The sequence below is a fragment of the Ischnura elegans genome, chromosome 11 (assembly GCF_921293095.1).
Source record: "Ischnura elegans chromosome 11, ioIscEleg1.1, whole genome shotgun sequence".
NCBI lineage: Eukaryota > Metazoa > Arthropoda > Insecta > Odonata > Coenagrionidae > Ischnura > Ischnura elegans.
Genome location: NC_060256.1, coordinates 11,136,387 through 11,161,914, shown reverse-complemented (window position 1 = coordinate 11,161,914; position 25,528 = coordinate 11,136,387). Strand labels below are relative to the sequence as shown.

General features: G+C 38.3%; 1 long non-coding RNA gene across 1 annotated transcript in view; it reads left to right on the top strand.

Moving 5' to 3' along the window:
* The first annotated feature begins 1,132 nt into the window (after positions 1-1,132).
* Positions 1,133-25,528, top strand: part of LOC124168465 — a 72,062-nt gene continuing 47,666 nt past the window's right edge. The window contains exon 1 of the long non-coding RNA XR_006866942.1: positions 1,133-1,207. This is a non-coding gene — a long non-coding RNA (uncharacterized LOC124168465). The remainder of the gene's footprint in view (positions 1,208-25,528) is intronic.

Sequence of the window (25,528 nt, the reverse complement as noted above, 5' to 3'; positions counted from 1 at the left end):
GTGCAAGGGTTTTTTATTTGTGTATGTGCTACTAATCCTACCTCTCCCCAGGATTTGATGAACAGAAGACATCAGTGGAAGAGGACCAAGAAAAGAAGACATCAAAGTCATCTCTGGATTTTAAGAACAGAAGACGGAAGACAACGGTCGAAGAGGACCAAGAAAAGAAGATAATGCGAGTGTTAGATTTGATTTGGGCATTTAGAGCCGATTAATTTGCGTAACGTAAGGCTAGGCGATTATATGCGTGCGTTAATTTTAGCTTTTTGAACCAAGGTTAAGTATACACGGTAATCCATTGCAGTGTACAGGAATGGGACTTTCACTTGGTTTAAGTGCAAGGTACCCCCTGTATGTTGTCGTGGAGTGTATGCGAGGCTTTGGGGATTTTCAGTGCAAGGGTTTTTTTATTTTTGTGTGTGCTACTAATCCTACCTCTCCCCAGGTTTGAAGAGCAGAAGACATCAGTGGAAGAGGACCAAGAAAAGAAGACATCAAAGTCATCCTTGGATTTGAAGATCAGAAGACGGAAGACAACGGTCGAAGAGGACCAAGAAAAGAAGATAATGCGTGTGTTAGCTTTGATTTGGGCTGTTTGGGCCGATTAATTTGCGTAACGTAAGGCTAGGCGATTATATGCGTGCGTTAATTTTAGCTTTTTGGACCAAGGTTAAGTATGCACGCTAATCCATTGCAGCGTACAGGATGGGACTTTCACTTGGTTTAAGTGCAAGGTACTCCCCGTATGTTGTCGTGGAGTGTATGCGAGGCTTTGGGGATTTTCAGTGCAAGGGTTTTTTTATTTTTGTGTGTGCTACTAATCCTACCTCTCCCCAGGTTTGAAGAGCAGAAGACATCAGTGGAAGAGGACCAAGAAAAGAAGACATCAAAGTCATCCTTGGATTTGAAGATCAGAAGATGGAAGACAACGGTCGAAGAGGACGATGACAAGAAGATAATGCGTGTGTTAGATTTGATTTGGGCTTCTAGAGCCGAATAACATTCGTAACGTAAGGCTAAGCGATATGCGTCTTGGGAATTTTTAGTGCAAGGGCTTTTTTATTTTTGTGTGTGCCTACTAATCCTACCTCTCCCTAGGATCAAGTCATCTCCGGGCACGAAGAGCAGAAGACACCGGTCGAAGAGGACGTGCAGCATGCTTCTCCGATTCTTGAAGAACATAAGTTCATGGCGCCATCACGTCACAGTAAGATTAAATTCCACTTTCATTCACATGCATGTGTATGGAATTTTTTTTTATTAAAATTTTATTTTACACTTTTAAATTAAAAAGCTTGTTAATTTTATCAAATGAAATGAGTAATCGAGAAAATTTTCAGTAAAAGTAATTTCATTCTCGAGCTAACACATCGTTTCATTCTGTTGTCTCATTTACAGTTACAGATAAATGTTAACGTCAATGGAAAAATATTAGAAAAATATTTTTACCACAATTCCATTACAATGAACAGCGAGTGCTGTTAATAAGTGTTTTTACTCCAAAAAATTTGTCCGTTTTGCGATTTATCATAAATACCTATAAAATTCTGTTGTTAATGAGGACATATATTATATATTATTTTGAGTAACTGCCTCATTCATTTGATTTTTACGAGGTCTTTGTCCAGTCTTTTCGCGTTTGCAACGCTGACTTTGAGTTAATATACGCATTTTTCTCTTCATAGGTGGGACTCATTCCCGAAATTTGGGAGAAACAGATTTTCTGTGGGTTGAGAAGACTTCAAAGGGCATTGTACCAGTCACGCACCAGGTAGGAATGGATTAAATTTATTTTCTTTTCAACTCATGCACATGAAAATAAAAAAATTATCCTGTTCATACCTAAAGAAAAAGTTAGCCACTTTTTAGAAACATGTGATATTAAAAAGTTCGCATCATGAGACAATCCCATTAATCATATTCATTGATGTGATTTTTTTTCCAAAAATGGATCATGAAAGAAGCTTTTTCTTTTTTGTTTCCGAATAGGCTCATTAAATTTATTATAATCATTCATTTACGTTTTGTGATGCTTTTTGTTCTTAATTCTCTTTAGACTTCTCAGTTTCATTTATATTCTTACTTCCTTCGTTTTAATATTTAAAAATGTCATAATTTTCTGAGTTCAAAGTTTGTTGATATTGTATTATGTTTTCGTGTGGCATTAATGTGAAAAAGGTCTACCCCAATTCATGCATTAATTCAATTATTCAGTTCTACCCCACTACTCTAGTATATTTTGTAATCCAATCCAGCACTGCATTTCATAAAAACGTAAGATTATCACAGTGCGTCTTTTTAAAGAAGTCAATGGAATAAATTATGCAGTATTTCATTTGCTATAACATATGGAACTTGCAAATTCTTCTAACTCATCAGGTTTAACTTATCATTATTTGAAGTTCCTCGTCCATTGCTGACTAAATCTGTCTCTCTTTAGATATTCTTGTTTCATTATTATTTTTTTATACAGAGGGGAAAACCTCTACAACGTAGTTAGTCGTATCGTTAGTAAAAGTGATTTTTTTTATTGCAACAGGTGACTCTGCATAATGCTGTGTTTCCTGGAGAAGAGGTTCTCCGAAGGGTCTGTCAAGAGCCGAAGATTGAAGAAACTGAAGAAGCAGAAGACCTGGGCTCGTGTGGTTCTCTTCGGTGGACTTTTGACTATTTGAGTGTGCTTTTTTATTGCTGTGTGTTTGATTGTAATTTATTTATTGTAATGAGTTGCTTTTTTTTACAGCATTTGGGAGATATAGGCAGGAGAGTAGGAAATTAGATACTTAAGTAGTCGACATGCGTAGCTTATCTACCAGGAAATTCGATACTACCGACTTCGTACTTAGGTGGCTTAGCTAGGGGCAGGAACTTAGATCCGTATTGATTTTGACCTTAGGGAACGCTGCGAGCTCTTTGATGATGGGTACCCACTTTAGATTATCATGGGGATGTATCGTAGGTGTGTGAATGTTGTTTGGTATGAGTGAGTGAGTGAGTTTGTATGCTTGTAGTAGTAGTATTAATGGTAGTGTTAGTAGTAATACTAACACTAACTCTCCCTTCCTTTACTAAACATCCCTCCCCACCCTCCCTCCCCCTCAAATCCAAACTGCTCCCTCTACGTGGGGAGGGGGATAAACAGAGGAAAGTCTATACAATTCAATTATTGCTGCGAATGAATTATAAATATTAACTCATGGTTGAATTGTGACATAAGACTTTTCTCTGGCTAAAGCAGTATGGTACTAGCACCTAATGTTGTGTATTTTCTATGTATTTAGGAGGTGGAGAATTATATTAAATTTTTTGCTTGTGTAATTTTGTTCTGTCTCTATTGTTTTAATTGTATATTATTTTAGTTTCTTTGCTTGAAATTTATTTTGAAATAATATTGCTGATTTAATTTTTATGTACCTAGCTATTGCTGTTTCTATGTATTTCTCAATTTTTTCGCATTATTTTTTTTATTTTCTCATTGCTATCATCTGTTGAATAAGTGTTGCTGTCTTTTTTTAAAATTAAACTAATTTGAAATATATTTACTGTGTTTATTTATTCAGCAATTGCATTTATTTCAATCAAATGCATTATTTTTCTCAAGATACGTTAATACCTACATTATTTTTAGTTAATTTTGTATTATGTATGTCTTCTACATGAGTGTGTGTGTCTCTGTGTCTGTATGTGCTATATTATAGCAATAATTAGTCGATTACCTTTGTATGTAATATTATATAAGTGTATGCATAATTAACTGAAATGATTAAATATTTGAAGTTCTGCGCTTTATTGATTTATTTTTTGCTAATGAGTTTTCATTGTTTTTTGATGAATGCAATAGCTGCACCTATTTTTCATGCATTCATTTTGATGGATTTGGAAGAAAAAATCAATATTATAGGGACATTTTTACTGTCGAAAGGCATAATAATATTTTTGGCTGCTGTTTTTATTTAAGTTAAAAATACACAGCAAGAGGGATAATCTTTTGACCCAATACTGTGGGTCCAAAAGTAAAATTTAACAAAGCCTTATGGGGCTTTCATGCTAGAAAATTTCGGGATAGGAAAATGTGAATATCTCAGAGAAAATGCGACATTCAAGATTCATGGTCATGGGAAAAATAATGGCGTATCATTGCACAACTGATGATGCGGACAACCAAGGCGTCTAAACATATTATTAGAGGGATGAAATCAACGTCGACAGTCATTTCAGAAGCAGTGGTTGTGGTGGGCACAAAGAAAGAAACGTTCCATAGAATTTCGTTTTTAAGTGAGTCCATACTGAAAACAAGATCATTATCAATGTAGTCACAAAGTGTCGGAACCATGGTCGGTCGTTAAGTGTTAAATTGAACAAGGTGGAAATTACCATTTGTGTTTTATTTATGGATAAAACAATATTCCACAAAATCAACCCTGAAACGATTTTATACGTTTTTAAGGGAGTTCAAGACAATGGTACAGTCCACATTCCGGCAACTTGTTGACCTCTGATAGTCATGCATGGGTCAAATGTCTATGAGGGTTGTTCCGCACTATGTGAACAAACAGCATGTCTAACCATAGAATTTTAGGTTGCCAAAGTTTTTGACGCTGTCCATAAAGCCATCTTGTCACCCTGTTGACCTCCAACGGCTATACGGAGGTTAGTGGTCACTCAAGTGTCCGGACAACCAAGGTGTCTAGCCCTATTTTTGGAGGGATGAAATCAATTTCGACAGTCATTTGAGAAGCAGGGGTTGTGATTGGCACAAAAAAATTGTTCCATTTAAAACAAAACCAGCGACGCCGTAGAGTCTGTGTGCCGTAAGTTCGGAAAATCGATCTTAATTTCGGCGTCACAGATCAACTCTACGTATCACGCTAGAGGCTGTGCTGCGTAGGTGTTCTAAATATCTAGAAGTAACTCCGTGATCCCTTTATTTATAATCCTGCATGAACACAAAAATTCGACGAAAAATAGGGTCCGCCATTAAGAAAATTAACAATGACAAACCGTATAATAATATGGAACACATTTGTTAAAATTGAATTGCTTTAAGTAGTGAGCCATTAGTTTTAACTTGCTGGATATCGAAAAAATTTTAATGGGTGCATCTGCAATCGGGAGATTTGAAAATATAATTGGAAACATTTTTTCATCAAAATTTTATTTATTATGAAAGTAAAACGTGCAAGGATATTTAAAAATTTCGATATAAAACAGTTCAATAAAAAATAAAATACATAGTACTATAGAACAATATTTATTGAATATTATAATGCATTTATTCTGATTTGATCAATTCTTGAAAATTCAATTCTCTAGCTTCCTCATCCTCAATAGATAACGTTGCTAGTGCAGCCAGTCGTTCTTGTGACATTGACGACCTCAAGTAGGTTTTTATAAGTTTCAGCTTGCTGAAACTTCTCTCCCCGCTAGCTACCGTGACCGGTATCGTGAGTAAAGTACGAAAAGCTATCCTCAGGTTTGTGAATGAGTCCTGGTGGTCTTGATAGAATTCAAAATCTTCAATGGTGTCGCTAGGCCGAGAAAATTGCCATTGTTTGGCGTAGTATAACTTGCACGAAGAACCTCGAAAAGCGATGTTGTGCCCGCCAAGTACAAGATTATTTCAGCAATGCGTTTTAATATTTCTTGCCAACGTTCCGATGCTCTCCTAACTTGATCAATCAGCTCTTGATCAATTGCTGAATTTTTGTTGAGCCGCGAGTGAGCCTCAGTCCATTGGGCCATGCATTTAAAATGCTCCGGTGAAGTCTCATGCGAAATCAATCGTTCTTGGACATGTTTCCAATCGTTGAATTCCGATTTTATTTAACAAGCTGAGACTAAATTAATGGCATATAAGCGACAGCAGAAACAGAAAATTGAACCACCAGTTTGAGAATCATCATCATCATCAATGGTCCACAATCCTAGGATTGGTTTGACGCAGCTCTCCACTCTATTCTCCTATCAGCTAATCTTTTCACACCTACGTATTTCTTCTCCTTCGCATCTTTCTTCACTTGTTCCATATATTTTGTTCGAGGTATTCCTTTTCCATTCTTGCCTTCCACTTGTCCTTCGACGATTGTCTTCATCAGGCCATCATGTCTCAAGATGTGGCCTATAAGGCTGTTCCGTCTTCTTATTAAGGTTTTCATGAGGCTTGTCTTCTCTCCTACCCTTCTTAGGACTTCCTCCTTACTAACTCGGTCAATCCATTTGATTTTCATCATTCTTTTGTAGCACCACATTTCAAAGGCCTCTATCCTTGCTTTCTCCGCTGCGGTCATTGTCCATGCCTCACTTCCGTATAGGATTATACTCCAGATGTAGGTTCTTATAAATTGTTTCTTTACATCCATATTTAAGTTTCCCGTTGTAAGCAGGTCTCTCTTTTGGTGGAATGCTCTCTTCGCCTGGGCTATTCTGCTGATAATTTTATTCTTGCTTCTCCCGTCACTAGATAGTTTGAGAATAGATAAACCAATGACAATGAACCCTCTCACCATTTACTGGGCGACGAACTGGTATTCATAAAAAAAAAGATTGAGAAATGAGCCGAGGTTGAGAATTCCGTAGGTAATCTTTATCAGATTGAAAAAAGCCACAATGGGGCCCTGCTAATACTAATTGAATACGCTCAGGCCCTGTTAAAAATACAGGCCAAGTTGATGAATAATGTGAGAAAAGAGAATCTACAATGCCGGAACCTTTTATATCGTCTGCCGTGCTTCTGCTGCGACCAAACCTGCGCTGTTTTCGTTAGAATTGCGGTTATCCTGGTTGTCAGTGGGATTATTTGTATCATGATCACCTTCGAAAACTGCTGCCTCGTGAGTCTGCAAAGGAGCCTGCATTTGTTTGAAAAATGGCGACTATTTACGCACTTTCACCGTCACTTTTTCATGAGCTTTTTCAGGCCCTGTCTTCGTTTTCGTCCCATAGGTCCCGAAAGTTTTTAAAAACATTTTTTCGCGAAATTTCATCCAACAAAAACACAAAGTTTATAAAAGCTCGGACACTTTCACTTAAAATTCGTCAACTTCTCGTTTCTCACTTATGGGGGAAATCACAATTTCTGCAGGATGTAAATTATCGGTAAAAACAATACTTTTGCTGACCGCGTAAGACACGAGCCGATGTTTTGTGCGCCTGGGTTTTTCGACGTGAAGGAAACGATTCGAAAAGGGTCGTTTGTTTACATTTCGCGGCACCTGGGCAAAATCGTCATCACTCTCCCTTGATTTTTCTTATTTCCTGCAGTCTCGACGAAATGGTCACCCTCCAGTTGAATGTTTTCTTCCTCGCTTGTGTCGGTTTCGTCGTCTTGATCACTCGCACAAGTCTCACAATTTCTTATCTCTACTTCACTCTCATTTATATGCAAATCTTCGAGTGTGTAAGGGTGGACTTCCTCATCATGAAAAAGTGCATCGAAATCGGCAGGAACGAGATCGTCAAATACTATCCATTGCCACAAGAATGAAAAACAAGTGGATTGGCACCGCGATCTCTCAGAGCTCTTTCGTTGTGTTTAAGAGAGCTGAGAGCACCGCACGGCGGTCAACGTTGTCAGTCAAGTTAAAAAAAAATTTAATTGGCAAAAACGGTGCGCCCCCAACTTGCTGGGCCCGGGGCCAAATGCCCTGGTTGCCCCGCCACACCGTGGTCCCAAATCGAAAAAAGGTGGCCAAAAGAAATATTTTCGACTTTTTACGAGGAAGTTTTAAATTATGTATTCGGATTCTACAGGAAATGGCCTACAATATTTCGTACCATTTAGGCCTGTGTGATTATTATGTTGACCTATGTAAACCGTCAAACTTGGGCATATTCAGACTAAAACGCCCGAGGCGTAGAAATAGTGGATTTTAGGGTAATTCAACTTAATAAATGACTATTTTAATTTCATGTGATTCTACTGTCAATTTAAATGAGTTAAGTTTATATATTTATTCATAATATTATAGTACTTTTTGACCGATTAAGAATTTCTTATAATAATATTTAATTAGTTATAATGTTAGCTATTTTTGGGCCTATTTTTAGTCAAATGTGTCGATATAGTTTTTTGCTCCTCCGTACTCCTCGAAGATTCCTGCGCAGAATCCTTGGGAAGAGTATGTATAACAAGATGGAGAAATAAAATCTTGCCTATACTTACCTATATTTGCCTATCCGGCATCTAGAAGGTTTTAAGTTGAGCGGTGCACCGCTCCGCTGAGGGCGGAAGGCCGATTGGCATTAGTATGTATAACAAGATGGAGAAAAAAAATCTTGCCTATATTTGCCTATCCGACATCTAGAGGGTTTTAAGTTGAGCGGTGCACCGCTCTGCTGAGGGCGAAAGGCCGATTGGCATTATCGCTCAAATATTCCTGTATCGGTGGTCGAACTTGCATAGTGTATACTTAGCTTAATTCTACATCCTGTAAGATTACATACATCAAGTGCTTCACGCCTATCGTATGCACAATTATCGTTTGTGCACTCTCATTCAAATATTCATGAAACCAATGAGGGCCGGTTTTCATGCTCTTAATGAGAAACATAATGAGTGATCAAAAGCGACTACATAAGCCACTATGCGAGAACCTTAAAGTTACCACAAGATGCTTTTCTCTGCAAAACTTTCCTCATATTTTTATTGAGAAGAGATCCCTTACATGCTGTACAGCGTTGTCAATACGTTATTCCGAAATGAGGTCTTGGCGCTAAGAGAAATAAATGCTCCTTGATGCCAAGAATTGTTCATAGGATCATTTTAACAGCCCATAGACGTAGATAGGACGTAATTCGGAGGGAAAAATTCGTCTAAATTCACCAAGGGTGCGTGCATCTTGCAAGTGCATTTTGTTCCTCATATAATAACGGAATGAGGATGACGGCCCCCCTCACCAGAACCATTGCATGGATGTGGTGAATATTTCCCACTCAGTTTTATTTAATGATTTTCTTAGTGAACAAGTGCTCTGCTCCGAACTGTGTTAATACGGGTAACTCGAGAAACTTCTCCTGTCCAGATAATTAAAGCACTATGGCAATGTTTGACATTCAAATTTCAGGATACGCAGGAAACTCAGAGGCAAGTCTATATACACTTGTATATCTTTTACTCAATGTCAACTAATAATTTCCTGTTTTTGATTGGTTAAAAATAGACAAATTTTTGAAATCACATTTATCGTTTCAGCCGTAAATACACCTGTTAAATTTGAATTATGGGTGCCGCAAAATTTTTGTACCTTGCGGTGTACAATAAAAATACAGAGAGAAAAGAATATTCATAAGCATAGTAGAGGGAATACGAGGAAAATATTTGAAAACAAGATTTCGACTGAATGAAATCAAGCAAGCCAAAACTATTGTGACGCGTTTTATGCGAAGAATTTTCTCCCGAAATACCAGAGAAAGTGGAATCAAAGCTCGAGGACTGATGAAATTTTAAAAGGGACGTTCAAAAGCTGGTTGCAGAAGGAATTGAAATTCCCTAAATAAGTATATCAATATCTCCATCTCAGATATAATGAGTGAAAATTAATCTCAATCATTTTAAAAGTGGAGTTTTAATTCAGGACTTCATTTCAGACAAGATGAAATTACGTGTAAATATAAAATTATAATCAATAAGTAAGAAATATTGGACCCGTTTCCATAATTTTGAAACAGATGCTTTATATGTATGAAATGTAATTATTAATGTGATTTGCAATTTTCATGACAGGTGTTGATGAAAGACTTATCCGTAGACTTTCAGTGATATTAAAATCTCTATCCCGCGGCTATGAGATAAATAATGAAGCCTTCAGCCAGTATTGCATGGCAATTGCATGGGCTGTACATGGATTATGGTTGGTATTAAATGCTCATAAAGTGCTGATGCATGGAACAGCAATTGCCAAAGAACCATTTGTACATTTGAAGTTTTAACGGAAGAAGCATTGGAGGCCAAGAATATAGACATAAGGAAATTCCGAGAGCATTGTACAAGAATTTTTAATACCCAAGAATGTTAAATTATCAAGATATCTTTCGAAGACTTCTTTGAATATCTGAATCATACATTTTAATTACATCAGGAATTAAAAAAAATGAAGTCAGCCTATGAGGTGACGTGAAAATATTCTAATTTCAAGTGAATCGCAGAGCGAAAATGAGTGTGATGGGGTGACATCTAGCGACGATTCTTTTAAAATTCGATTTTTGTGATACCTACATGAAAGCGATTTTATTGCAATTGAAACATATTCCTCAATGTTCTTAATAGGTCATTTTATTTCATCTAAATGTGACTTATCAAATACATGGAAGCTAAAAATGAATGAATGTGAGTATTTTTTCAGATTTTGGTATCTCACCGACTATGCTGATGGTCGCGGATTCGAATCTTACCAATTTCATGTCGTAAATTCTATAATGGGTTTTAACTACAATTTATACATCTTTTGCCTTAAAATTATACTTTTTTTAAGCTCTCCATGAGCACCAAGTTATCGGCAATCGTAATGACATCTATATCGAGATTTTCTAAAAATTGTTTAGATAATAACGGTTCAAAAAATGCTAAAATGAAGAGATCGCGTAAAAATAATGCCAAAATCAGATTCAGGCGATCAAATTCAGTAAGGGACATCCACTTTTGTTGCTAATTTAGGTAAAATTACGACGTTGTTAATTTTGGCCAGCTTTTTTCGATTTGGGACTATCTCTGGGCCATCGCGACGGCGACCCAACCTTCCCTCATTACCCTCATTAGAAGTTGGACCTCCCCACAATGGAGGAGGTAATTATTATTTGGGGAGACCCGTTGGATTGAAAAGCATGTTGGGTTGTTAAGATTTAAAGAAATCTATAAAGTAATTGTTGATACATTAGACGTAGAGTATTCAAGGTGTTCGCCAAAATGTTGATACTAAATTTGCTGATCTTTTCAAGAACGCGGAAAACTTGCTCAGAAATATTAACTCGGGAGTGAAAATTCCGCGAATTTTTATCCTGTATCTATTTCCGCGATAAATTAAACGACTGAATTCAGGCCAAGTCCCGCAAAAATCTTCAGTTAACTGAAGATTTTTGCGGGACTTCCGACGATACCATCATCATCAGGCATTAAACAAGGCGGTGGTATGGCGGAAAACTTGATTGTATCAACTATTCTCGAGGCATCAGCGCGAAAGCCTTCGCAAGAAAACCGGTATATTATAAAATAAATAAATACATGTGGCTATTGGCGAATCAACTTATACCTTTAGTCTTAATATTAATACACGATAGTTAAATATTGGTTTTATTATTAATATTGTCATCATGAGTGATAGTTCACCGAATCTTAGAGTAATTAATTTTAGCTTCTTCATTCCCACATCATCAAAATAAAAACAACATTGAACATCGCGCTACGTGCTTCAAATCGGTATTCGGCGTAAAAAGATCTTGAATATAAATGGTCTTTATCAATAAGAAAACATGATAATCTTCGAAACATATTATTTCCATCCATCCTCTCCTACATCGAACTGAGTTCAACTAAAAATAATGGAATTTAGCATATGGCGAAAGGCGATACTACCGCAGGCCAGCAGAGGGCATATCTGGCGCCGCGCCGCAACAATACTTTCGTTCACCTTGGCAACCTGTAAAACGTAGCCGTACGGTGACATTTTATCAGTTGGATTTTCCAAGCGATAGAGAGCGGATGCGATAGCTTATTTTGGTGTTATAAACGAAGTTTAAACGCACTGGTTACAGTATAAAACAGCTACAGTGAATAAAACAGCAATCACTTGATTAGCAGAGGAAGAAAATAGTCATCTCGCAGACGTCTGCAGTCAGCTGCAGCCGGCGGAGTTCCGACTTCGACCAGCAGAGTTGGAAAATAACTCCTGCAATTAAGAGATTGCATTTATTTCCTGCGGTTAAATCTCATAATCGATTCCTTTCAGTTGATTTGGGGTTGATACCAAATAGTAGATCTCGCCATCTATATTTTCCGCCACGTACACCATGGAACGGATTCCAAAGAAAGTCGCACCAAGCGCCTCTGGAAGTGTGCTGGGCAACAGCCTGGAGGAGAGGCTGGATAAAGAATGTATTGTCAACCTGGAGAACGTTCAACCGCACACGATTAAAATTTCCAACGAGACTCGCAAACAGGAAGAAACATGGTTGATTTCTGTGGTCGTAGCGACTCAAGAAGAAAAGGATAGGCGAAGCATCCACATGTCCGTTCTCCCCAATGACACGGCATCCGGAACTCTCAGGGGTATATACAAGACCACGAATCCCCCGAAGCCAGGGGAACCAATGCCTCCGCGTACGAGAATGTACTCCGACGACACCGAGGAGAAATCGCTGGTCGCGGAAGTCATTGGAGAAGACATGAGCGACGCCTTGTGCTCTGAGCTCAACGGAGAGGAAGGTGATGGTGGAAATTCGGCAAAAAGCGGACGTGTTCAAGACCATCAAGTGAAACAAACTCCTGTATTCGCCAGTGACACAACCCGTCTATCCATGCCGTCTGAACAGAAAAAAGAAGGCAGGAATGAGGAAAATAGTCGTAAAAGTGCTTACCTCGAAGAAAAGGACGATTTAACTAGGGCAAAAAGCAGACAGGAAGAAACTGTTTACAATACCACTCATGCCGGTGTTGAATTTGAGGCTTTAAATTATCAGCTTTGCCCACCAAACATTATTGGAGATTCGTATCAATCATATCATTCAAACTCAACGGAACATAAAAGTGCTTTAGAGCATATTTTAGAGCCGGCAACAGTTACGGAACACATGACCGAAGGAATGGGTTTAGAGAACCCACATCTTTACAAAGAATGTGAGGCAGTAAATGTGCCTTTTTATTTACCTCAACATATGAGCAACTTCTGCCATAATTATGAGGGCACAGAACTGGTGGAGTACACTAGCAACTCTTTGGGTATTCAGAACCCCGATCTTTACATCGAATGTGAGGTAGTAAATGTTCCTTTTTATTCACCTAATTATATGAGCGACATCTGCCATAATTATGAGGGCTCTGAACTGGTGGAGGGCACCAGCAACTCTTTGGGTATTCAGAACCCCGATGATTACATCGAATGTGAGGCAGTAAATGTGCCTTTTTATTTACCTCAACATATGAGCGACTTCTGCAACAATTATGAGGGCTCTGAACTGGTGGAGGGCACCAGCAACTCTTTGGGTATTCAGAACCCCGATCATTACATTGAATGTGAGGCAGTAAATGTTCCTTTTTATTCACCTAATTATATGAGCGACATCTGCCATAATTATGAGGGCTCAGAACTGGTGCAGGGCACCAGCAACTCTTCGGGTATTCAGAACCCCGATCTTTACATCGAATGTGAGGCAGTGAATGGGCCTATTTTTTTACCACAACATATGAGTGACTTCTGCCATAATTATGAGGGCTCAGAACTGATGGAAGGTGCAAGCAACTTTTTGGGTATTCAGGACCCCAATATTTACCACCAATGTGAGGCAGTAAATGTGCCTTTGTATTTACCTCAACATATTAGCAACTTCTGCCAAAATTATGAGGGTTCAGAAATGGTGGAGCACACTAGCAACTCTTTGGGTATTCAGAACCCCGATCATTACATTGAATGTGAGGCAGTAAATGTTCCTTTTTATTCACCTAATTATATGAGCGACATCTGCCATAATTATGAGGGCTCAGAACTGGTGCAGGGTACCAGCAACTCTTTGGGTATTCAGAACCCCGATCTTTACATCGAATGTGAGGGAGTAAATGTTCCTTTTTATTCACCTAATTATATGAGCGACGTCGGCCATAATTATGAGGGCTCAGAACTGGTGAAGGGCACCAGCAACTCTTTGGGTATTCAGAACCCCGATCTTTACCACGAATGTGATGCAGTAAATGTGCCTTTTTATTCACCTAATTGTATGAGCGACTTCTGCCATATTTGTAAGGGCTCAGAACTGATGGAGTACTCAAGCCATTGTTTGGACGTTCTGCTATATACCCCGGGATATTTACTCGAAGCCTGTAATTATGCATCAACACAAAATTGTTCTTGTAACTTCTCTTCTAAGCCAGAGGAATTAATGGAAAATGCAGACCATGGAGTGGGGAAGGAGAGCCCATTGCTAAGCACCCCGCGATATTTCATCAATGAGTGTAATTATGCATCAACACAAAATAGTTCTTGTAACTTTTCTTCTAATCCAGAGGAATTAATGGAAAATGCAGACCATGGAGTGGGGAAGGAGAGCCCATTGCTAAGCACCCCGCGATATTTCATCAATGAGTGTAATTATGCATCAACACAAAATAGTTCTTGTAACTTTTCTTCTAATCCAGAGGAATTAATGGAAAATGCAGACCATGGAGTGGGGAAGGAGAGCCCATTGCTATGCACCCCGCGATATTTCATCAATGAGTGTAATTATGCATCAACACAAAATAGTTCTTGTAACTTTTCTTCTAATCCAGAGGAATTAATGGAAAATGCAGACCATGGAGTGGGGAAGGAGAGCCCATTGCTATGCACCCCGCGATATTTCATCAATGAGTGTAATTATGCATCAACACAAAATAGTTCTTGTAACATTTCTTCTAATCCAGAGGAATTAATGGAAAATGCAGACCATGGAGTGGGGAAGGAGAGCCCATTGCTAAGCACCCCGCGATATTTCATCAATGAGTGTAATTATGCATCAACACAAAATAGTTCTTGTAACTTTTCTTCTAATCCAGAGGAATTAATGGAAAATGCAGACCATGGAGTGGGGAAGGAGAGCCCATTGCTAAGCACCCCGCGATATTTCATCAATGAGTGTAATTATGCATCAACACAAAATAGTTCTTGTAACTTTTCTTCTAATCCAGAGGAATTAATGGAAAATGCAGACCATGGAGTGGGGAAGGAGAGCCCATTGCTAAGCACCCCGCGATATTTCATCAATGAGTGTAATTATGCATCAACACAAAATAGTTCTTGTAACTTTTCTTCTAATCCAGAGGAATTAATGGAAAATGCAGACCATGGAGTGGGGAAGGAGAGCCCATTGCTATGCACCCCGCGATATTTCATCAATGAGTGTAATTATGCATCAACACAAAATAGTTCTTGCAACTTTTCTTCTAATCCAGAGGAATTAATGGAAAATGCAGACCATGGAGTGGGGAAGGAGAGCCCATTGCTAAGCACCCCGCGATATTTCATCAATGAGTGCAATTATGCATCAACACAAAATAGTTCTTGTAACTTTTCTTCTAATCCAGAGGAATTAATGGAAAATGCAGACCATGGAGTGGGGAAGGAGAGCCCATTGCTAAGCACCCCGCGATATTTCATCAATGAGTGCAATTATGCATCAACACAAAATAGTTCTTGTAACTTTTCTTCTAATCCAGAGGAATTAATGGAAAATGCAGACCATGGAGTGGGGAAGGAGAGCCCATTGCTAAGCACCCCGCGATATTTCATCAATGAGTGTAATTATGCATCAACACAAAATAGTTCTTGTAACTTTTCTTCTAATCCAGAGGAATTAATGGAAAATGCAGACCATGGAGTGGGGAAGGAGAGCCCATTGCTATGCACCCCGCGATATTTCATCAATGAGTGTAATTATGCATCAACACAAAATAGTTCTTGTAACTTTTCTTCTAATCCAGAGGAATTAATGGAAAATGCAGACCATGGAGTGGGGAAGGAGAGCCCATTGCTAAGCACCCCGCGATATTTCATCAATGAGTGTAATTATGCATCAACACAAAATAGTTCTTGTAACTTTTCTTCTAATCCAGAGGAATTAATGGAAAATGCAGACCATGGAGTGGGGAAGGAGAGCCCATTGCTATGCACCCCGCGATATTTCATCAATGAGTGTAATTATGCATCAACACAAAATAGTTCTTGTAACTTTTCTTCTAATCCAGAGGAATTAATGGAAAATGCAGACCATGGAGTGGGGAAGGAGAGCCCATTGCTAAGCACCCCGCGATATTTCATCAATGAGTGTAATTATGCATCAACACAAAATAGTTCTTGTAACTTTTCTTCTAATCCAGAGGAATTAATGGAAAATGCAGATCATGGAGTGGGGAAGGAGAGCCCATTGCTATGCACCCCGCGATATTTCATCAATGAGTGTAATTATGCATCAACACAAAATAGTTCTTGTAACTTTTCTTCTAATCCAGAGGAATTAATGGAAAATGCAGACCATGGAGTGGGGAAGGAGAGCCCATTGCTAAGCACCCCGCGATATTTCATCAATGAGTGTAATTATGCATCAACGCAAAATAGTTCTTGTAACTTTTCTTCTAATCCAGAGGAATTAATGGAAAATGCAGATCATGGAGTGGGGAAGGAGAGCCCATTGCTATGCACCCCGCGATATTTCATCAATGAGTGTAATTATGCATCAACACAAAATAGTTCTTGTAACTTTTCTTCTAATCCAGAGGAATTAATGGAAAATGCAGACCATGGAATGGGGAAGGAGAGCCCATTGCTATGCACCCCGCGATATTTCATCAATGCGTGTAATTATGTATCAACGCAAAATAGTTTTTGTAACCTCTCCTCTAAGCCAGTGGAATTAATGGAAAATGCAGACCATGGAGTGAGGAAGGAGAGCCCATTGCTTTGCACCCCACTACTAATGTTGACACACATAGTCATCAAGGAAATGAGGCTACAGAGAGAGTTCTACAAGCAGAAGATGGCCACTTTCCAACAGCACTTTTATCAGACTTTAGCTACGTGCAATTGCTCCTGTCACCCCAGCTACTAAATGCATTCATCAGAAAAAGTGAGTACATAATTCAAATCAAATTAAAATACTTTTGCCAAGAGTAGAGGGTATCTTTTCTTTTACATGTAAAAATATGTACAAGAGTAAGTATTCATTCCTATGCATACGACCTGCATTAAAAAAGTGAAAACCTATATCCCGCCACAGATTATATCGGATAGGCAGATCGGTTCAGGTCAATGGTCTTTTTTCATGTTGTTTCTTTCGATTGTGATTAATATTTAAGGAGAAAATCACGAAGAAGGAGTAATCTAAATATTTCAATCAATATTGTAGATGAATTAAGATACAGGTGGGGATACAATGGTGCCACCTTCATGGGTTCTGAGGAGGCCCGAGCCCCCTCTAAAATTCGTTATGTGTGTGAGAAAAAAATGTGTCAGGTATGCCGAGTTTCCCCGGAGTGTTCAGATATCAAGATTCAAGTTATCAGGGTTCCAATGTTGATCATATGACTTTTCTAAAATGCTTAAAAAACTTAAAACTCACCACTTATAATATATCCTGGGGTAAGATCTATGGTTTTGGCCCCCCCAATGTATTTTGTGAGTTGGCATACCTGTGGGGATATGTGTGAATAATAGAAAGAGATTAGCGTTTAAGTGAGTAAACACGAAGGAGGGGTAATGTTAATATTTCAATAAATTTTGTAGATGATTTAAGGTAGCGGTGGGAATATATGATGAAAATTCAAAGCCAAGTGCACCAAAATTGAAAAAAGAGATGAATTGCTAACATTCTTGATAGTGAAATTGTTATAAAAAAAAGTTCACATGCTTACCTAAATGACTTGATCATACAACAAATATTAGTCTTAATATACTCTCTACTTCCGGTGAGTCAAAGGCAAAATTAAAGCTAACTCGAATCCTAATAGATGGTAGTAATATACTTTACCGTTACTTATTCTTATAGTACATGTTTTCAAGATGATTAAAGTTACAAAAAATTGAAAATTGAAATTTTCTTAAGAGCTTGTTCACCATTATTATTTTTATCATTTTTACCTTTATTGTGAAAAATTTTTAAATATTCAGGGATCTTAATTTTACCATTTTTATTTGTGCCAACTATTTCTTAAGTCATTCGTGACAGTCTTCACCCTCTTGCATAAAAGTTGATGAGGTCAACAATACCATCCAAGGTTGCTGCTGCCTCTCAGCTAGGTACTCCTTGATCTTGTGCATTGGTCTCATGTGGTTCACATTCTTGCTAGCAATCAGTGGAAGGTCCAGAGAGGTAGTATACAATATACGTATATTGTATATCAATATCGTTCTACGCGTCGCAAAAATTTTCAAGTCCGCCATCACTCCAGTAAGGAACCAAAAAAATTGTCCCCAAATCAAATGATATATCGCTTCCATAGCTCATGAATCGTGTTTTAGAACACACTTTCGGAGATCTATCCAAAACCACCCCTTGTCACCTGCACATCTTCTAGATGTCCAATAGACATCTATTAGATATACACCTATTCATTGATGAAAATAGACAATATATAGATATCTATAGATATGTTTTCCATGTGGTACCCTAAATGTTTGTAATTTTGCTCAGTTTTCGAATACATAAAGGAGATAAAAGTCCCAAAAACCCAAATTACTAAAATTGCACATAAATGTTTTTTTTTTTAAGTTGATTATTTGGAAAATAAGTAACTATATGCACAACCATAATATGTTGTTGCAAGCTTTGAGATCCTTAACATTTTTGTTACCTTTCTTACCCCCTAGTACAGGGAAGCAGCCAGAAATTAAGGCTAGGGGGGGTTTCTGGCGCAACTAATACTGGGGTGTCTGGGTGTATGGCATACCTGCCAGGGTAATTGGGAGGTGCGAGGGCCCTCTGCCAGAAAAAATTAAGATTAATGGTTCAAAATTGTGTGTTATACGGCCTCTGAGGGATATTTTATTAATCCTTACACTATTCTTTGAGTAATATTAATACAAAAAATAAATTAGATTACACTTAAAAAATTGTCTGAGCTCTGAGGGGGGTTTTATCCCCCAAAACCCCCCTCTTTGCGCCACTGCAGGGAAGTGACCTCCAGAACCACACCTAGCCCTCTTGTCCCTCTGCGGGATCTGCCACTACTAGCGATAACTCCCTTCAAGGTTTGATTCTCCCAAAAAAGAATAAATAAACCAGAAAATACAATGAATGAACAAATTCATGAAAACTTGGTGTCAAATTTCATGATTTCTTACATTGAACTTCAGGGTTAAACAATACATGGGGAGAATTTTTTTTTGGTCGAACCTTGTCTTGCTTTTCTATAAAAATATTCTTTGATGGCATTGTATCTCTGGATCTGTGTGACTGACAAAATTAAAAATTTAATTCCCTCATGATATTAGAGATCAGCTTAACATTATTCATAACAGGATGTCTTCATATCTTCACAGACAAATAGCATGGATTACGGCAATCCATTGGAAGATGAAGAAAGAAGATGACATTCCCACACCCATTGCCGTTCATTCATGGATGAAAGAAACCAGTATCGACGCAGAACTGGATATCTTGAAGGAGATGGTGATACTCATCTGCAAGGAAGACAGCAGAGAGTAACTATAGCTCAGAATATATCGGTCAAACTCTTTCATTTTGCTGATTTTTTGACAAAAAGTGGAAATTATTGTGAATTTTCCATGCATGGTCATATTGTTCTACATTTCATGATACATGTTACCAAAGCCATTGTCACCAAATCATCATGGCATGCCGAATACCAAATTATATTTCATTGGATGTATCTATGGATGCCATAAAATTTGATGACGTCATTGCCTATCTACCTAATTGCATTGCATTGTAATTTTTTACCCTTATTCTTCCATTGATCTCCATAGATTACATATTCCACTGAATTTCATCATTTTTAATGGCATCCAGCGTGCTTTACTCTTTAACAAATGACCAGAGCTCTTTGCTAATTTTTCGACCAATTTTTTATTCAATTTTTCAATAATAATATTGTTGATTTAAAATCTGCTAGTTAGCAAGTATGTCTCGTAGAAATTGTGAAAAAGAAAAAAAAACAAAATTGATACTTAATGATACATGATAACAAAGAGCATTGGTTAAAAAGCAGAAAAATAAACAAAGCAACAGGACTTGGTAAAAAAACAAATGTGTACTATAGGTTCATGTGTGGCAACAGTCACTTTTAGATACCATGGATTCAGAAACACAATTATATGCTTTTTCAAGGAGTAAATTCTTTACATGGTATTTGAACAGTGGCGGAGAGGTAAGTAATCTAACGTCAAATGGTAATTTACCTATGTTATATATTATTGAGGCTGAATGAAGAGGACTATGTAGAGAAAGGGAAGTAGAGGCTTGGGGTAGGTGGATGACAGTACTCGTGTGTGTTATTAAGTGCTCGAGTGTGGTACTTGAGTATTTTGTGTGTGGTAAGGGTGCACATCATGGTGAGAGGAGATTATGTGGGGGTTTTGCTTGACAAATACTGTCTTTCTTTTCCTGTACTGGCTTTCAGAAATTAGCCCACATCATAGGCGTAGCCTTGTCCATACTTTACCTAAACCAACCTTTGAGCATTGCTTTTGCATTCCATGTGTACCAAGGGACAATTTGACTTAAATGGCCTATGCATGTGGTGCAACTGGCTATTTTTCCTATGCCTAAAGACCCAAGCATGATTTCTGAACTAGAAAACCCCTGTAACCCCCATCCCACAGCCAAACTTTTTCCACTATTATGATTTTTATGTTATTGGCTAAAGAATCTTTAAATGGTGACAAATACATAATGAAAATATTCTATTAAAAACAGTTTGGAAGTGTGTTAACTAAAATAGAGATTCATTGATGCATTTGCATGTTATGTAAGCGAATTTTTCAGTTCAATATTGGAGCACATCATCAATGAATGAGGTATTTTTAATCAGTCAATCTTTAAACTTAATTAAACTAGAGATTTGAGTGGCTATCAACAATACCATGGGTCAATTTCACTCATTTTATGATTGCTTAAAGGTCTGGTTACACGGTACATTAACATGTACAAGTTAATGTATGTTTGCGTGAATGATTTTGGTGGACCGGAACGGAACATGTACGAATGCACGAACCAAATTTGAACAGGTTCTATTTTCTGTTCATGCATTCACAGAAGTTTGGTGGTTATAAGGTACATTTTCGTGTTCATTCATGTGTTCATACATTTAGACATTAACTCATATGTGTTAATGTATCGTGTAACCAGGCCTTAAGGCAATTATAATCCCACGTTTTTGCGTGACCATAATTATTTATTGACCTTAAAAATCCCGAGTACTAAATAAAATGTCAAATGGATGGATAACCAATAAAAACAGTTTTAATGGTGTTTAACTGTGCCCCGTATTCCTATTTATTAATGTCTAATGCTGGTATGTATTTTCAATGCAGGTGCATCATTTCAGCAGAGTTGGAGGTGACAACTGCGGAGAAATGTGTTGGCCCCTCGTGAGGAAAGTGTTCACAGTAGGGCTTTCTGATAATTAACATTCATTCAACAAAAGGGCAAATAAAAAGGCTTAAAATCCACAGAAACTTTAAATTTCATTCAAAGTAAGTCTTTCTATTTACTACTTGGGCTAGTTTTGTAATTTTCATATTTACTGTTGAAGTTTCTCGTTAATTTTGAAATAAACATTCAAAGTTCTGATTGGGAAATTTCATTCTTTATCCCCTAGGTGTATGGTGCAGATGTTTTCAAGATTATCACTTTTCTACATCGATAAAGCTGTATATAAATTCAATTGGGAAATGGCTGAGCAACCAATGTCCATAGAAATCTTGTCTTGAATAAATGAAATTTGTAATTTGGATAATTTTTTAATTTACTTATGTCTTTGGCTGCATATAGAACCTTATTATAGTAGATCTAATGGTGATATTTATCATAATTGTTTCCGAGTCAAGGGTCATTGAAGGGGTAAGTGCTCCAGTGATATGTCCTGAAAATTGAGTGAGTCATTTTTTAAAAATATTTTGCTGTATTAATATCTCGTGTGTAAAAGCAGGTAATATTTTTTTTGAGTTATGCTCGAGAACCCTGTATTTATATAAATTGGAAAAATTGTAACTGGTGTAGTCGATATTTGTACTGGAAATTGGTTCATAATTGCAATTCCATTGTACAACTTTAAAGGCACTGTAAAAGTAAAATTTTTACATGTGCCTTCAAGTAGCCTTTTTGAGGTGCCTTTTTAAGGTGCCTAAAAGGCTCATTTAAGCTAGAAGACGTCAGGCACATTATAGGTGCCTTGTGTTGTCCTTCTGAAGGCAGTGTCTTGCCTTAAAAAAGGCTCCTTTAAGGCGCCTTTAGGAGGCAGTGTCATACGTGGGTAGCCTTAGCCTAGCCTTGTATCGTTCAATTCCCCATTTTCATTCTTCTTCTCCCTGAATACCCACTTTCACAGTTCACAGTGGATTTCCCCTTGGGATGGTCAACTAATTCAAAAACTCCCTTTTGAACCAAAGCATTCCATTCATCTTCCAAGACCTCCAACCACTTATATATATTCCTAGAGAGTGCCTCTCCAACAGTTTGGAGATCCATGCAGCTATTGACATGGTCACACGATTCTCCACCCATTGTGGTCAGATATAGAATGAAGTCAGTGTACTGTGTGGGTTTGATCAGTGGCGGCTGGTGGTAATTTATCTAGGGTGTGCATTAGAGCAGATATAGGATAATTTAATTATATTATGTTAATCCTAATCCAGGAGCATCATATTTCGTCGTAATAGAATACATAGCAAGCTAAACATATCACTGGTTTATTCTACCCTTAAAATTGCATGAAAAGAAATAATATTAGCATGCATAAAAATAATTATTCTCAACACACTTTTACAAGTGACGGTAGTTGAAATTCATTCCCTTTTCCCTACACCCTATGAGGAAGTAGTGTAGAAAACGGCCATAAAGATGGCTCTGTAGACGGACTAGGATCCTGGGCGCAGGTAGTGTAGGTGGCGGCTACACCACTACACTACCTGCGAGTCAGTCACCAAAACTATGCGCGTGCGCACTCGCATCGTTTTGAGTCTGCTCCCATCACCCATTTGAACAGCACATACCCCCCTGCTTACCTCATCCCGCCAGAGCACCCTAAGCATTCGCATAGACCGAAAATGCGCCCGGCGTGATGCCACGGGATCGCACACTTGTAGAGCGGTGAATTCGAAAAGGAGGTAGCTGTAGCATTCGGAGGCTCATGTTTCTTGTATATGCAGACAGTACTTTTATCCTTCTCTTTCCAAAGGAATAGTTTTCTTTCATAATTTATTCATCTTTGGGTGTGCACTTGCTAACATGCGTATACGCACGCGCCGCCACTGGGTTTGATACTGACGGAGTACACCTCCGTCTCTGACTCCTTCAAACCTCGAATTACCCTCACTAGACCCAAAGCCTAGATCTGTTTTTTCACACTCACCTTGACCCTCACTGGACGTGCTAATGTCTACACCATCCGATTCATTGGGTTGTGGCAAAACAACATCAATATCTGCACCTCGATGTTCCACTACTAAGGTACTTAGAGGCATTAGCACAGCATTGCTGGAAACTCTGGTTTCTGTTTCCTTAGGGGACCTGAAAACATTTTCGAGAAACACAACATTTCCAGCCTTTTTAACTCTGTAAGCCTTATCAGGGTCCATTGGTCCACACAAGTCGGAATGAATCAATTTTAGGACTTTTGTAGACAAGGACTGCTAACAATAAATGGTTTCCTACACTGTTTGCCCTCTATACAGGCTACACATGGCTCAAACGTATTATATTCACCCAAATTCATAACATCAGCTAAATTTTCTAAGACAGATGGATTCTTGCGCCCTAAATGGCCTAGCGTCTTTTGTCACAATACAATGGGTTTTCATTTTTAATTGCTGTAGCAAAACAATTTTTAACATGCTTACTTTCAGCTATTTCCCTCCTTTCACTGACGTCCAAGGTGTACACATCAACAGCATCAACAGAACCTGTTGCAATTCAATTTCCCTTGACATTTAATTTGACAGACTCATAAATTTCACATCTCTTGACAGTGAATGAAACTGAGGCCCCATTGTTAGTAATGCAACTCACAGACAACAAATTTGCAGATAAATCTGGTACATGAAATACATTAGAAATGCTTTCCACTCCACCTTGTGTCAGTCTTGCAACAGCAACCACTTTCCCTGCAACACCAATCTTTTCATTGTTTGCTACAGTGATTTGCATGTCTGTACCAGCATTAGAATCGAAATCAGACAGCCAATCTCTGCACCTCGTCATGTGAGCAGACGAACAAGAGTCTACATACCATTTTTCAGGCCGTACTTGACAAGACATGACTGTGAGCCAGGCAACACTTTTCTCTCTACCCTCAGAATTTAAAGAATTCGAATAGCCCATAGCATTTAAATTTTTACTCACACTTTTGTCTGGGAAATCACGGGAAAAATGCCCATACTCGTGGCATTTATAACATCTGACCTTGTTTATGTCGAATCCTGTTTTCTTTCGACAACCTGTATCAGACTTCTTCCCACCAGATGACGGATAGGTGCTCTTGTGCTTCCTGATAATAGCAACTGCTGATGCCTTCATGCCAGTTGACACCCTGTAACCCTCTTCATCTACATCTACATTACACCCCGCAAGCCGCCTAAAAGGCGTATGGCAGGGGGTGTTAGGACACCAGCCGTTTACAGCTTTAAAAAAAAGGAATTGCTCTAACGAAGTTAGGACTAGTGTTTAATTAAGTCCTTTATGGTTTGGGGAAAAACGAATTCCCATATCTATCCGTTTGGTAAAACATCTCTCTTAATTTATCACTTCTATCAAACCTGGAAATATAGGGGGTCTCTAATATTATGTTGTCTGTGTAGCTCTTAAAGATATCCATTCTTAATTGTTCAAGCAATCTAAGCTTAGTACACAGCCTCCGAGTCTCCAATGACTCCCAGCCTAACTCGCTGAACATCTGGGTAACACTGTCTTAACGCCTGTAGCAGTTTTTGACGAAAAGCGTAGCCTTCCTTTGAATTTTATTCAGTTCGTGGATTAAGTCTTAAGATTACGCTTGACAAAACCTTTTTTCTTCAGGGCTATGCCACAAATGTTCTTCATGTGTGTTCTCCATGTGAGGTTCGAGGTTATCGTAACTCCCAGGTACTTCACTTCGTCTGTTGCCTTTATGTTATTGCCATCCACTGCATAAACACATATAGAGTTGGATGAATTCCTCAAGAAATGTACAGCCATGCATTTGCTCAGATTAGGTTTGAGTGGAGTTCTTTTCGAGTGTGGTTCTTGGAGCAGCTTCTGCTTCACTGTCTCCACCTTGAGTTTGTCCGTCGCTGTGTTCTCTACAGCCAACCGGAATGGCCGGTAGTCCTCCGTCAGCCCTCTCAGCATCAGGACTGCGAGGAACTCGTTGTCTACCTACTTCCCTATGCTCTTTAATTTAGTGTCAATCTCCGTGAACTCATTCACATATTCTTCCATGTCGGAATAATTCACTAATTTCACATCAAACAACTGATTGATGAGAGCAATATGTCGGTTTACACTACTGTTCTCGTATGTGGCCTTCGGATGCATCCACATAGCATAGGCCGTCTGCATACCCGTCACCTCCATTTTAGGGCCAGACTCAAGAAGCATGTAGATTTTAGCTCTTGCTTTTTGAGCTAGCTTCTTCTGTATT